This window comes from Trichechus manatus, unplaced genomic scaffold (assembly GCF_000243295.1).
Source record: "Trichechus manatus latirostris isolate Lorelei unplaced genomic scaffold, TriManLat1.0 scaffold00084, whole genome shotgun sequence".
Lineage (NCBI taxonomy): Eukaryota > Metazoa > Chordata > Mammalia > Sirenia > Trichechidae > Trichechus > Trichechus manatus.
Genome location: NW_004444020.1, coordinates 11,182,099 through 11,198,086, shown reverse-complemented (window position 1 = coordinate 11,198,086; position 15,988 = coordinate 11,182,099). Strand labels below are relative to the sequence as shown.

At 37.4% G+C, this 15,988-nt stretch overlaps 1 protein-coding gene across 4 annotated transcripts in view; it reads left to right on the top strand.

Moving 5' to 3' along the window:
• Positions 1-15,988, top strand: part of PIK3CB (phosphatidylinositol-4,5-bisphosphate 3-kinase catalytic subunit beta) — a 172,440-nt gene that overhangs the window by 102,198 nt on the left and 54,254 nt on the right. The gene's annotated exons all lie outside the window — the stretch shown is intronic.

Sequence of the window (15,988 nt, the reverse complement as noted above, 5' to 3'; positions counted from 1 at the left end):
AACATTGGTCCTGGACAGTCATCAATCAAAGAAAACATATGCTGGAACCTGGGCAACTGTTAATCAGTTTCATCAGTGAACTTCAAAGTTTTAATCTTAAGGCCCTTTGCAATTACTATTCTAAAATGAATTATTTCTTTTGTGAAAATTACCTTCTATTGTAGAAGTTGACATATTAAATCATAAACCATTTAGATCAATTTTAACATTCATTTTCAGACATTCATGGGTATCAGTGAATGTATATCTTTAGGCAGAATGGAAAGAAAGGAAAATAATTTTGCTCTAAAAAAGCCACCAAATTTTAGCCCCTTGATTTAATTTTCAAGGCCCTGTCAAAAACTGGCATTTCTTAAATTCAGTTGATCACCAGTGTTCAAAAGAAGGAAACTTAAAATGGTTATTGAATCAGAATAAACAGATTTGACATATTAAAATAACTAGGTTGTTCACCTTATTCAAATTCATTCAATCTCTCTGGTTTCCTGGTTTTAGTTAATTTATAATGACTTATAAAATTTAGCAAAGAAATACATATTTATTTAACCATATACATTATTTTTAATGTTTGATTTTATTGTTTTACCTCTCAAATTAAGTGCAGAAAGGATTTCTTTTGATGTTATTTCTTCGTCTAAAGGTTTTTGGAATTAGGTTACATAATTATGTTATTATATATTCCTCATTTAAACTCTTTCTTTTCCATGTTAGACCATATGAACACTGCTTTGAAAAAGAAGTTTTATGTCATTTGGATAGTTATCTAAATAGATATCATCTATTAACCTGAAATAGTTATCATCTTCCAACCACTGATTTATATTTATCTAAGTTCCAGGTTAGCTTTCTATGAAATATCCCAGTAATGGTAGAAAATGAGATATAAGCAATTTTTAGGTGGCCCATTTGTGTATTTCATAGTGTCTAGTGCTAAGTGCATATCCAAGAAATGTGTTTTTTTTATTATTTTGTTTAGGATTACAATAGGAAAGGTTTCTTGCTGTACTTTTGAAGATATCTCAGAGAGAGTTGCCTTAGATCAACTATGTGGCAATGAAATGGACTAATTTCCGCTTAATACAGTGGAAAACCTGACAGCCAGAACTTGACAGGACTGCCTTGTTTTTCCATTTCTTACAAGTTTTCCGCCTTTGACAGGGTGCAGCCACTGTTCTAATGCTTATTTTACTGGATAATATTTGAATTTTTCTTTTCTGACAGGTTTCCGTCTTACACAGGTTCCGGCTTTCACAGGTTTTACTGTATTTATTTGGCCCCTGTTGTTAGATGCTGTCAAGTTGGTTCCAACTTATAGCGAACCTGTGTATAACAGAATGAAACACTGCCCATTCCTGTGCCATCCTCACAGTCATTGCTGTGCTTGAGCCCATCATTGCAGCCACTGTGTCAGTCCATCTTGTTGGGGATCTTCCTCTCTTTTGCTGACCCTCTACCAAGTATGATGTCCTTCTCCAGAGACTGGTTCCTTCTTATAATGTGTCCAAAGTACGTGAGACAGAGTCTTGCCATCCTCGCTTCGAAGGAGCATTCTGGCTATACTTCTTTCAGATTTGTTTCTTTTTCGGTCCTTAGTATATTTCATATTCTTCACCAACACCATAATTCAAAGGCATCAATTCTTCGGTCTTCCTTATTCATTGTCCAGCCTTAACTTGCATCTTCTGGCACTTTATTGGACAGTGTTCCACTGCTATTCATGAGGTGTTTCTGGCCAGATTTTTCTGAAGTAAACCTGGTGGTATTTGAAATACTGGTGGCGTAGCTTCCAGCATCCCAGCAACACAGAAGCCACCAGAGTGCGACAGACTGACAGAAAAGTGGTGAATTTGGCCCCTAAGGACAGAAATTTTTACATTCAGGTATTTAGCATGCTTGTGTCATTGCAAGAGGAAATCTAAAGGGCTGTTTTCAGATAGAACTTAAGGTCACCCATTTTGTTGTTAGAAGAAAAACTGGTTGTGGAATCTCTAAACCCAAGGAAAAACACTTAGCTATGTGTATGCAAGCAGGTGTAAGAAAGTATGAATTTTACAATTTTAATGCCCATTTTTAGTAATCTAGAATAAAAAGAAAATAATAATAGAATAGAAAGTAAAGAGTTTTTGTTCCTGTCCTCACTCTATCAAATTGCCAGTTACATTGAACTGGTACAAAAGAACATAGACTATGTTTTAATAAATCTATTACCTTGAGAAATGGAGAGTCAAAATGGGGAGTTCTCTTGATTCTACAGACATGAGTCATACGTGGACAAGTTATAGAAGAGTACAACCATTGGCCTTTTAGTTGATTCCAACTCAGTGGTGATCATGACAGAGTAAAATTGTGCTCCATAGGGTTTTCAATGGCTGATTTTTCAGAAGTAGATCACCAGACCTTTCTTCTGAGGTGCTTCGGAGTGGATGAACCTCCAACCTTTTGGTTAACAGCTTAGTGCATTAACTGTCTGGACTAAGCAGGGACTCCTAGAAGGAAGGCTACCAGTACTAGTAAACTTTATTAGCTGCTAGCTTTTCATTCAGATATTGTTGACTGACTTTTTTTCAGCACTTGACATAATAAATGATAGGTTGAATGCCTTTTAGAATTAAATAATAAAATAGAAACTATTTTAAATCTGATTCTCAAAGCCCGAGTAACATCAAGAGGCAGCCAGTAGGTACACTCAAGTCATCTCTCACAGTACGACTTTGAGATTGAGCAGTTGATTAAAAATCCTCCAGCCACTGCCGTCTGTTCACCATAATTTTGTAGCACTGATCATGAACTCATTTTGTGTATTTTCCAGCACTGCACCTGATCGTTGAAACATCTCAATTGGTATTCCGTCAATTCCTGGAACTTTGTTTTTTGCTAGTGCCTTCAGTGCAACTTGTACTTCTTCCTTTAGTACCCTCAGTTCTTGATCATATGGTACCTCCCAAAATGGTTGAACATTGACCAGTTCTCTTTGGTACAGTGAGTCTGTGTATTCCTTCCATCTTCTTTTGATGCTTCTCACGTTGTTCAGTATTTCCCCCATAGAATCTTTCACTATTGCAACTTGAGGCTTGAATTTTTTCTTCAGTTCTTTCAGCTTGAGAAATGCGGAGCATGTTCTTCCCTTTTGGTTTTCTAACTCCAGGTCTTTGTGCATTTCATTATAATACTTTATCTCACGCTCTTAGAAATGTTACATTCAGCTCTCTTACTTCATCATTTCTTCCTTTCACTTTAGCTATTCTACGTTCAAGAGGAAGCTTTAGTGTCTCTTGAGACATCCATTTTGGTCTTTTCTTTCTTTTTAATGACCTCTTGTTTTCTTCGTGTATGATGTCCTTGATGTCATCCCACAGCTAGTCTGGCCTTCGGTCGTTAGTGTTCAACGTGCCATATGTATTCTTGAGATGGCCTCTAAATTCAGGTTGGATATACTCAAAGTTGTATTATGGTTCCCGTAGACTTGTTTTAATTTTCTTCAGCTTCAACTTGAACTTGCATATGAGCAAATTGATGGTCTGTTCGACATTTGGCCCCTGGCCTTGTTCTGACTGATGATATTGAGCTTCTGCATCATCTCTCTCCGTGGATATAGTCAATTTGATTCCTGTATATTCCATCTGGGGAGGTCCACGTGCATATTCACTGTTTATGTTGTTGGAAAAAGGTATTTGCAGTGAATAAGTCATTGGTCTTGTGGAATTCTGCCTGGTGATCTCCATCATCATTTCTGTCACCAAGGCCAAATTTTCCAACTGCCGATCCTTCTTCGTTTCCAGCTTTCATATTCCAATCACCGGTAATTATCACTGCATCTTGATTGCATGTTTGGTCAATTTCAGACTATAAAAGTTGGTAAAAATCTTCTATTCCTTCAACTTTGGCCTTAATGTTTGGTGCGTAACTTTGAATAATAGTTGTATTAACTGGTCTTTCTTGTAGGTGTATGGATATTTTCCTGTCACTGACAGCCTTGTACTTCAGGATAGATCTTGAAATGTTCTTTTTGATAATAGATATTATGCCATTCCACTTCAAGTTGCCATTCCTGGCATAGTAGACCATGATTGTCCCATTCAAAATGACCAATACCAGTCCATTTCAGCTCACTAATGCCTAGAATATTGATGTTTATGCATTCCATTTCATTTTTGACAACTTCCAATTTTTCTAGATTCATACTGCATGCATTCCATGCTCTGATTCTTAATGGATGTTTCCAGCTGTTTCATCTTATTTTGAGTCTGGCCACATCAGCAAATGAAGGTTTCAAAAGATTTACTCCATCCACATCAACTCTACTTTGAAGAGGCAGCTGTTTTCATATGATTATTTTGAGTGCCTTCCAACCTGAGGGGCTCATCTTCCAGCACTATATCAGACAGTGTTCTGCTGCTATTCATAAGGTTTTCACTGGCCAGTTTTTTGAGAAGTAGACTGCCAGGTCCTTCTTCCTAGTCTGTCTTAGTCTGGAAGCTCCACTGAAACCTTTCCACCATAGGTGACCTGTTGGTATTTGAAATACCAATGGCATAGCTTCCAGCATTACAGCAACAGGAAAGCCACCACAGTACATCAAACTGACAGACAAGTGGTGGATGCACTCCTTAGAGCAATCAGTTATACAGATTGAAAGGGCAAGATCTGCCGGAAAGCAAAGATAAGAAGGCAGGAGGGGGTAGAAAATCAGGATGAAAAAAAAAAACGGGAACCCAGGACAGAAATTGGGAGATTGCTGCACATGAAACCTATGTCATGAAACATTTTATGTACAGTCTATCAAAAGGGAAACTAATTTGCTCTGTAAACTTAATCCAATACACACACACACACAAAACCAAAGGGAGAAATTAAATACTAAGAAATAAGATTTTTTTCAGGTCGTGTCAAACTTCGGGAGGGCCACAAATCACTATAATTACCTAAGATTTTTTTGTTTTCCCCAGTAACCCATTTCCACCCCAATTACCATCCCTGATAAGAATACATGCTATAAGACCCTCATTACCGCAGTACAACAGGGTATATACCGGAATTCTAACTTCAACTGTTTCAGCTGTGAAGCGGTAAGTTCTTGACATTTGACACTGCTCTGCCTGTTAAGCAGGGTCTTCACCTACCCGCATCAGGGGCCTGAAGACTGGTGGCTGCACCCGTGCCACCTAGCCACCTGCGATAGGGGCCTATGAACAACAGGTACCCCCAGTCCTTACAGTCAACAGCCTTCAGTGCTTGTAGTCTGGCTGCAAAACCTATCCGCCTACACACTCTAGGGAACAGGGACACGCCTTCCTCCTGGATGCTTGAGGGTGGCTGTCAGCCCCTTGCCTTGCCCAGAGTGTGTCCCCCTGCTGCAACCAGATGCCTGTGCCTACACCAGTCACCCATGCCTGTCTAGGACTGTAAGTGAGAGCCTACACCACACATTTGGTGGCTATCTACCTGGGCACCTGAGCTGAATGTATACAGGAGGAGTGGGTGGACTCCTGAGCTCACATACCTAGTAACAGATCTGACCACCTGGTGACAGGACATTAGAGCTTCAAAGGTGCAAATAATCAAACTAGCTCATATGAGCAGCCCATTTGGGCCTATCAAAACAAAATAAGAAGCTAGGACACAGTAAGCAAACATAAAATAAATAAATACAATAACTTATTGATGGCTCGGAGACAACAGTCAATATCAAATCACATAAAGAGGCAATCCATGATGGCTTCAGCAAACTCCCAAAATAAAGAATCTAGAAATTTTCCAGAGGAGAAAAATTTCTTCGAACTACTGGAGGCAGAATACAAAAGATTGATATACGGAACTCTTCCAGAAATTAGGAAGGAAATTAATCAAAACGCAGAGCACACAATAGAGGAAATTAAAAAGATTAGAGAAGAGCATAATGACAAATTTGACAGGCCACAAGAATCCATAGAGAGACAGAAATCAGAAATCCGTAAGATTAACAATAAAATTGCAGGATTAGACAACTCAATAGAAAGTCATAGGAGCAGGATTGAGGCAATGGAAGTCAGAATTAAGATTGAAGATAAAGCACTTGACATCAACTTATATGAGAAAAAATCAGATAAAAGGATTTAAAAAAATGAAACCCTAAGAATTATGTGGGACCCTATCAAGAGGAATAACCTGCGAATGATTGAAGTACCAGAATGGGGGGGATAACAGAAAATAGAGAATTGTGGAAGATTTGTTAGTAGAAAACTTCCCTGATATCATGAAAGATGACAAGATATCTATTCAAGATGCTTATCGAACTCCACAGAAGGTAGATCCCAAAAGAAGTGACGAAGATATATTATAAACAGACTTACCAAAACCAAAGATAAAGAGAATTTTAAGAGCGGCTAGGGATAAACGAAAAGTCATCTACAAAGGGGAGTCAATAAGAATAAGCTCGGACTACTCAGCAGAAACCATGCAGGCAAGAAAGCAATGGGATGACATATATAAAGCCTTGAAGGAAAAAAACTGCCAGCCAAGAATTCTATATCCAGCAAAACTGTCCCTCAAATATGATGGCGAAATTAGGGCATTTCCAGATAAATAGAAGTTAGGGAATTTGCAAAAACCAAACCAGAATTGCAAGAAATACTAAAGGGCATCCTCTAGTTAGAAAATCTGTAACATCAGATAACAACCCAAGACTAGAACACATGACAGAGCAACGAGATATCAACTGAGATAGCGAAGTCACAAAAATCAAAGCTAAAACACTGAAAATAGAAAACAGAGATTTCTTTATGTAAAAGATGACAACATTAAAAAAGAGGAACTAAAAAATGCAGTCATAGATCTTTCATATGGAGAGAATGTCAAGGCAATATAAAGAAATAAAAGAGTGGTTTAAACTTAGAAACATAGGGGTAAATATTAAGGTAACCAAAAAGGAAACTAACAATCCTACACATAAAAATAAAAAACAAGAAAAACATAAAGACTCAGCAAACACAAAATCAACAACAGTGAAACAGATGAAAAGAAAATGCGTAAAGAAAAATGACTCAGCACAGAAAATCAAGTGGTACAAAGAAACTGTGAACAACACACAAAGACATCAAAATGACAGCACTAAACTCATACCTATCAATAATTATGCTGAATGTAAATGGACTAAATGCCCCAATAAAGAGATAGAGAGTGGCAGATTGGATTAAAAAAAACACAATCCATCTATATGCTGCCTACAAGAGACACATCTTAGACTTAAAGACACAAACAAACTAAAACTCAAAAACTCAAAAAACTCAAAAAAATATATCAAGCAGACAACACTCAAAAGAAGCAGGAGTGGCAATATTAATCTCTGATGAAAAAAGACTTTAAAATATACCACAAAGGATAAGAAGGACACTATATAATAATTAAAGGATCAGTACAGCAGGAGGACATAACTGTAATAAATATTCACACACCAAACAACAGGGCTCCAAAATATATAACACAAACTTTAACAGCACTGAAAAGACATACAGCTTCACAATAGTAGTAGGAGACTTCAGCACACCACTTTTCATTGAAGGATAGAACATCCAGAAAGAAGCTCAACAGAGACACAGAAGAGCTAAATGCTATAATCAACCAACTCGATCTCATGGATATATACCGAACACTCCACCCAACAGTACCCAAGTATACTTTCTTTTCCAGTGCGCATGGAACATTCTCCAGAACAGACCACATATTAGGCCATAAAGCACGCCTTAACCAAATCCAGAACATCGAAATATTAAAAAGCATCTTTTCTGACCATAAAGCCATAAAAGTAGAAATTAACAACAGAAAAAGCAAGGAAAAAAATCAAACACATGGAAACTGAACAACACCTTGCTCAAAAACTACTGGGTTATAGAAGAAATTAATGATGGAATAAAGAAATTCATAGAATCAAACGACAATGAAAACACATCCTACGAGAACCTTTGGGACACAGCAAAACAGTGCTCAGAGGTCAGTTTATAGAAATAAACACACACATCCAAAAAGAAGAAAGGGTCATAATCAAAACATTAACCCTACAACTGGAACAAGTAGAAAGAGAGCAGCAAAAGAAGCCCTCAGGTGCCAGAAAAAAGGAAATAATAAGAATTAGAGCAGACTTAAATAGAGAATAGAAAAACAGTTGAAAGAGTTAACAAGACCAAAAGCTGGTTCTTCGACAACATCAACAAAATTGATAAACCATTGGCCAGACTTACAAAAGAAAAACAGGAGAGGAAGCAAATAACTCATGTAAGAAATGAATTGGGTGATATCACAACAAACCCAACTGAAATTAAAAGAATCATAACAGAATACTATGAAATTGTTAGAATAACAATTTTGAAAACCTAGAGGAAATGGACAAGTTTCTAGAAACTCATTACATACCTAAACTAACACAGAGGTAGAACAACTAAATAAACCCATAACAAGAGATTGAAAAGGTGATTTAAAAACTCCCAACAAAAAAAAGCCCTGGTCCAGATGTCTTCATTGGAGAATTCCACCAAACTTTCAGAGAAGAGTTAACACCACTACTATTAAAGGTATTCCATAACATAGAAAAGGATGGTATACTCCCAAACTCATTCTTTGAAGCCAGCATAACCCTGATACCAAAACCAGGTAAAGACACCACAAAAATAGAAAATAACAGATCAATATCCCTCATGAACATTGATGCAACAATCCTCACCAAAATTCTAGCCAATAGAATTCAACAACATAAAATCACCATGATCAAGTGGGCTTTATACCCAGTATGCAAGGATGGTTCAACATTAGAAAACCAATCAATGTAATCTGTCACATAAGTAAAACAAAAGACAAGAACCACATGATCTTATCAATCGATGCAGAAAAGGCATTCAACAAAGTTCAACACCCATTCATGATAAAAACTCAACAAAATAGGAATAGAAGGGAAATTCCTCAATATAATACAGGGCATTTATACAAAGCCAACAGCCAACATCATCCTAAAGGGAGAGACTTTGAAAGCATTCCCCTTGAGAACAGGAATTAGACAAGGATGTCCTTTATCACCACTCTTATTCAACATTGTGCTGGAGGTTCTAGCCAGAGCATTTAGGCTAGAAAAAGAAATAAAGGGCATCCAGATTGGTAGTAAAGAAGGCAAAGTATCTCTGTTTGCAGATGATATGATCTCATACGTAGAAAACCCCAAAGAATCCACAAGAAAACTACTGAAACTAATAGAAGATTTCAGCAAAGTATCAGGATACAAGCTAAGCATACAAAAATCAGTTGGATTCCTTTACACTAACAAAGAGAACCTCCAAGTGGGAATCACCAAATCAGTATTACAGTAGCCCCCAAGAAGATAAAATACTTAGGAATAATCTAACCAGAGACATAAAAGACCTATACAATGAAAAGTACAAGACACTACTGCAGGAAACCAAAAGAAAGCTGCATAAGTGGAAAAACATACCTTGCTCATGGATAGGTACACTCAACATTGTGAAAATGTCAGTTCTACCCAGAGCGATCTACAGATACAAGGCAATCCCGATCCAAATTTCACCGGCATTTTTTAATGAGATGAAGAAACAAATCACCAACTTCATATGGAAAGGGAAGAGTCCTCAAATAAGTAAAGCATTATGGAAGAAGAACAAAGTGGGAGGCCTCACATTACCTGATTTTAGAACCTATTATACCACCACGGTAGTCAAAACAGCCTGGTACTGGTACAACAACAGATACATAGATCAATGGAACAGAATTGAGAATCCAGACATAAATTCATCCACGTGTGAGCAGCTGATACTTGACAAAGGCCGAAAGTCCGTTAATTTGGGAAAAGACAGTCTCTTTATCAAATGGTGCTGGCATAACTGGATATCCCTCTGCAAAAAAAACTGAAACAAGACCCATACCTCATACCATGCATAAAAACTAACTCAATGGATCAAAGAGTTAAATATAAAATCAGAAGTGATAAAGATCATGGAAGAAAAAATAGGGACAACACTAGGAGCCCTAATACATGGCATAAACACAATACGAACCATAAATAAGAATGCAAAAGCACCAGAAGAGAGACTTGTTAACTGGGAGCTCCTAAAAATCAAACAGCTCATCAAAAGACATCACCAAAAGAGTCAAAAGACAGCCTACAGGCTGGGAAAAAATTTTTAGTTACGACAAATCTGATCAGCGTCTGTCTAATCTCTAAAATCTACAAAATACTGCAAAACCTCAACAACAGAAAGACAACCTAGTTAAAAAAAATGAACAAAGGATATGAACAAGCACTTTGCCAAAGAAGATACGTAGGCGGCTAACAGACACATGAAGATATGCTCACGATCATTAGCCATTAGAGAAATGTAGATCAAAACTACAATATCATCTCACCCCAACAAGGCTAGCATTAATCCTGAAAGCACAAAATAATAAATGTTGCAGAGGTTGTGGAGAGACTGGAACACTTATACATTGTTGGCTATCGATTTGGCACTTCCTTAAAAAGCTAGAAATAGAAGTACCATACGATCCATCTATCCCACTCCTTGGAATGTATCCTAGCGAAATAAGTGCGGTCACGTGAATAGATATATGCACACCCATGTTTATTGCAGCACTGTTCACAATAGCAAAAAGATGGAAACTCTAGGTGCCCATCAACAGACGAATGGAGAAACAAATTATGTTATATCTGCACAATGGAATACTATGCAGTGATAAAGAACAACGATGAAGCCATGAAACATAACATGGAGGAATCTGGAGGGCATTATGCTGAGTGAATTTAGTTAGTCACAGAAGGACAAATATTGTGTAAGACCACTATTATACGAATTCATGAAAAGATTTAAACACAGAAGAAAACATTCTTTGATGGTTACAAGGGTGGGGAGGGAGGGTGAGGGTTATTTACTTACTAGATAGTAAATAATAATTATCTTAGGTGAAGGAAAGGACAGCACACACTAGAGGGGAAGTCAGCACAACTGGACTAAACCAAAGCTAAGAAGTTACCTGAATAGAATCAAATACTTCGAGGGACAGAGTCGCAGCAGTAAGGGTCTGGGGTCTGTGGTTTCAGGGAACATCTAGGTCAAGTGGCATAAAAAAGCTTATTAAGAAAATGTTCTGCATCCTACTTTGGTGAGTGGTATCTGGGGTCTTTAAAGCTTGCAAGCAGCCATCTAAGAGCATCATTTGGTCCCATCCACCTGGAGTAAAGAAGAATGAAGAACACCAAAGACACAAGGAAAGTATTAGCCCAGGAGACAGAAGGGGCCACATAAACCAGAGACTTCATCAGCCTGAGACTAGAAGAACCAAATGGTGCCCGGCTGCCACCAGTGACTGCCCTGACAGGGAACACAACAGAGAGTCTCTGATGGATCAGGAGAAAGGTGGGGTGCAGAACTCAAATTCTAGTAAGAAAACCAGACTTAATGGTCTCACTGAGACTGGCGGAACTCCAGAAAGCATGGCCCCTGGATTCTCTGTCAGCCCAGAACTGAAACAATTTCTGAGGCCAACTCTTCAGACAGGGATTGGACTGGACTGTGGGACATAAAGTGATATTCGTGAGACGTGTGCCTCTTAGCTCAAGTAGATACAAGAGACTAAACGGGCCGCCTCTGTCCGGAGGTCAGATGGGAAGGCAGGGAGGATTAGGAGCTGGTTGAATGGACATGAGGAATCAGGTGGAATAGAGGAGTGTGCTGTCACTGTAACACTATATGGGGAGAGCAATTAGGGTCACCTAACAATGTATGTATAAATTTTTATATGGGAGACTAACTTGAAATGTAAACTTCATTTAAACTACAACAATTTTAAAAAATACGTGATACAGTGAACATATCAAAACCATTGCGGAAGGAGGAACTTTTTCCAGTAACAGCCCTAATGAGTCTTACAGGGCTCTACTGGAAAGTGGGTAAGAGTCTTCTCTAGAGATTTGGGCTCCCTGGAACTGTGATTTCCAAAGATGTGGCTACGTCAACCCCCAGCCTTCCCTTTACCTGCTGTCACAGCTCATCCCAAGGATTCTTTGTTATTCTATGTCCTGATCGTTTCTAAGCGGCATCTATATATAGGAAATTGGCTATATTTATCTGGCTTATAGAAAATAATCAACTAGGTTGTCTCTTACGGGTTATTTATTTATTATGATTTGAGAAGTTTAAACCATAAATTTTCATTCTGGTTATCGTTCTGGTTCACTAAATTTTAAAAATTTGTTTTTGTTCTGGTTTCAGTTCATTAATCATGACTGAACCACTTGGAACTTGTTTTTTTCCTCTCCAATCTCAAATTTATATTCTGCAAGTGGACAACCTGAAGCAATTTCATCTGAGGAAATATAGCTACCATTCATTCCTTATATTGCAAATAATATTGCATTTTTATATTAACTCGAATTTTGTTCATCCCAGGATTTTGTAATTTGTTTTGAAAGTAGCAGTATTAAACTATTTCTTTCTTCACATTGATTAATAATTAAATCTAAAATGACAGTGATGTCCAGTTTTAATCACTGTCTCGAAACGTTTCATAGAAGGAAAAACACGATGTAAAAATATATATATTACAGTTTCATTTCAACTATATTAAGGAAAATTCCAAAAGGAATTTTTTTTATCATTCAAAAATTAATACACAAATTTTTCGTGACATTGGTTGCAATCCCCACAATATGACAGCACACTCCCTCCTTTCACCCCGGGTTCCCTGTGTCCATTAGACCAGTTCCTGTCCCTTCCTGCCTGGTGATCCTGCCCCCAGACAGGAGCTGCCCATTTAGTTTCATATATCCAACTGAACCAAGAAGCACATTCCTTGTTTGTATCATTCCTTGTCTTATATATAGCCTGTCTAATCTTTGTCTGAATAGTGGGCTTTGGGAATGATTTCAGTTCTGAGTTAACAGAATGTCCAAGGGCCATAGTTTCAGGGATTACAAAATGTATGTATATATTTTAATTCCATTTTTTAAAATATGCTAGAATTCACGGTAGCACTGAGTCAGTTTAAAAATAGTACTGTGATAAAAACACTCATAACAAACTGTATAAATGATTAAATTGAAGTTTTGAAATACTGTTTTAGTTGGAAATTCTGAATACTATAAAATGCACTGAAAAGAAGCTTAATTTTGACATAGGCAACATTTCACTACTAACACTTAATAGCCATGTAAAATTGAGAAGAATTCATTTACAAAATACGAGAAATACAAAGTATGCTATCATACCTATTATGTCAATACGTAAAGACAGAGTGCAATAAAATATTTAATACTTTAATGTTCACCTCAGTTCTAAGCTGAAGACTTGCCATAACATTACATAAAATAAACATTTTGTTACAAATATAAATTTAAATTATATACAGTTATACAGTTCGTTTAGAAAACATCATTGCAATAAACCATAATTACAGTTAATTAAGAGCATATCCTCTAGTATTTCTGTATTTCAGCTATCCCTGTTGTGTCATAAGATGAATTTCAAACCTCAGAAAGCTCTCTCAACACCGTCCTGAGCAGCTGGTGCACCCAAAACTACCATACACAAACAAAACAGATCTTTTGCTGCTGAGTCAATCCGACTGAGTGACCCTGTAGGACAGAGTAGAACTGCCCCATAGGGTTTTCAAGGAGCTGCTGGTGAATATGAATTGCCGATCTTTTGCTTAGCAGCTGAACGCATAACCACTGTGCCAGCAGGGCTCCAGAAATACCATAGCAATTTCATATAACTGGAGATATTGTAAAAGGTTTTCTTCCCAAAATTCAAGAATACTTTTTTCTCTCAACTGTTTGTACATCATCAGAGCTTGTTAATACAGAGTCAGTAATAACATCATTTGATCTCGATTTAACTTTTTTCCTTTGGTTTTGAGAAATAATTCCGTCTCATCAACATCATCATTTGAATCAAGAGTATTTCTGAATTGCTTTAGTTTGTTACACTTTCAGTATTGCTCCTTTTCAGATTTTCTGTCATTTCGCAGAAGCTTTTTAAATTTAATGCGGCTTTCACCTTAAATTCGGAACTAATTAGAATTTAGTAACAAGGACTCAATAAACTGCTCCTAATAAACTGTCATTTTCTATGATAGTTTTTTCCTTGTCGTTAAAATTTTCAACGGGTGTGTTTCCAAATGTATTTTTAAGAGTTCTTAATTTTAGCTCAGTGTCCACCCACATACCAAAAACATCAATCATGGTTAATTGTTCACTTTGCAATCTTACCACACCTTTAAGGTTTTAAAGTTTCCAGAGTTAATTTGACATATGCCTGTTTGTCAATAGAAACATATTATATTAGAATTCATTAGAAGCATATAGAAATCATATTAGAATCATTAGAAATCATATTAATCTCAGCTAATACATCGCAGAGATTTTTGCATCCTTGTAAGGTTTCTAATGGGGTTGTGGTTAAGTATTTGGCTGCTAACAAAAAAGGTTAGGAGTTTGAATCCACCAGCTGCTTCTTGGAAACCTTATGGGCCAGTTCCACTCTGTCCCATAGGGTCGCTATGAGTTGAAATCAACTCAACGGCAACAGGTTTGGTTTGAAGTAAGGTTTCTAACATGGCGTGTATACTGCCCAACTTGTTGAGCATTTCAGTACAGGTTTCCTTAAGTTATTTTCCCAAAAATTGGTAGACAATGTCAGAATATGAAGTATTGGAATGAGTTCATGACATTCTCCTAAAAATTCTTCCAGGTCAGCATCCTTTATTGAGCCTTTAGTAACTAATGTGTGTGTGTAGCACCCTTTATAGCAGTCAGCCTTTTCTAACAAACCTTGTCAGTTTCATCGCAGTCTTCAGTGGTTAATGTCTGCAAATCAGAGTGCACTAAGTCAGAGTCTTCAAAATTGTCCTTTTGCCCTGACATTTGCCATTTGATTTCACTATCATTTCTGAGCAAATCAACAAATTTAATCATATTGGAGCCATTATCTGTGGTTACAGAATAAATCTGTTGTAAATCAATGTTGTACTTTAAAATTTGATGCAGTGTTTTTTATGTACAGACCTATGTGTCTTTCTTTTAATTCTTTCATTCTTAGTGTTGACAGGTGTATCTTACCATTTTGTGAGAACTGAGTGTTAATTCCTAGAATGGACCAACTCAACCTACTGGCAACATCTACTTTGAAAGAGAGTATTCATTTTTTCTAGATTACTGCTAATTTTGGAGCTAAGTTTTAAGGACACATGAGGTACCATTTCCCTGATATTCTCTGAGTTGATTGAAAAATTTTGCCAATTGAAGCAGTAATTGGATTTAAAATTTTTTGGAATCCTGAATATTCAATTAAACGAACAACTTGAACAACTGTTAACAGTAACTAATTGAACACAGGCATCAACAATCGATTGTTCATCTAATTTCACCTTAAGGCAGTCTGGAACAGCAAACTTGTCTAATGTTTTTTGTTGCTTATTTGGAACACTTCCAGCAGTTACTTCAGTCTTCTTGCTTTGCACTACATTGTATTCCTCCATATGGTGACATTTCAGATTCCTCTCTAAATTCACTGCATGGTCTCTGTGATCGTTTAGGTTGTGTGTCAGCGTGGCTGGACCATGATTCTCAGTGGTTTGGCAGTTATGGTGTAGTTTAGCAGTTGTATAACGATGTGACCCACCTCCATGATGAGATTTGATATAATGTGATCACCTCCATGATGGGATCTGCTCTGAGTAGCCAGTCAGTTGAAAGAGAGTGTCCTTGGGGATGTGGCCCACATTCAATATAGGTGGACTTTCTGACACTGCTTGAGGGCTTTTGCTCGCTCTGGATTCTGCAGCTTCTCCTGTTGGCCTGATCTCTGGTTCTTGGAACTTGAGCTAGCAGCTTACGTGCTGTCTTGTCTGCCAATCTTGGGATTCATCAGTCTCTACAGCCTGTGAGCCAGGAGAAGCCTCTAGTCTTACCACGGACGTGGGGCTTTCCAGCCTCTACAACTGTGTGAGCCATTTCCTT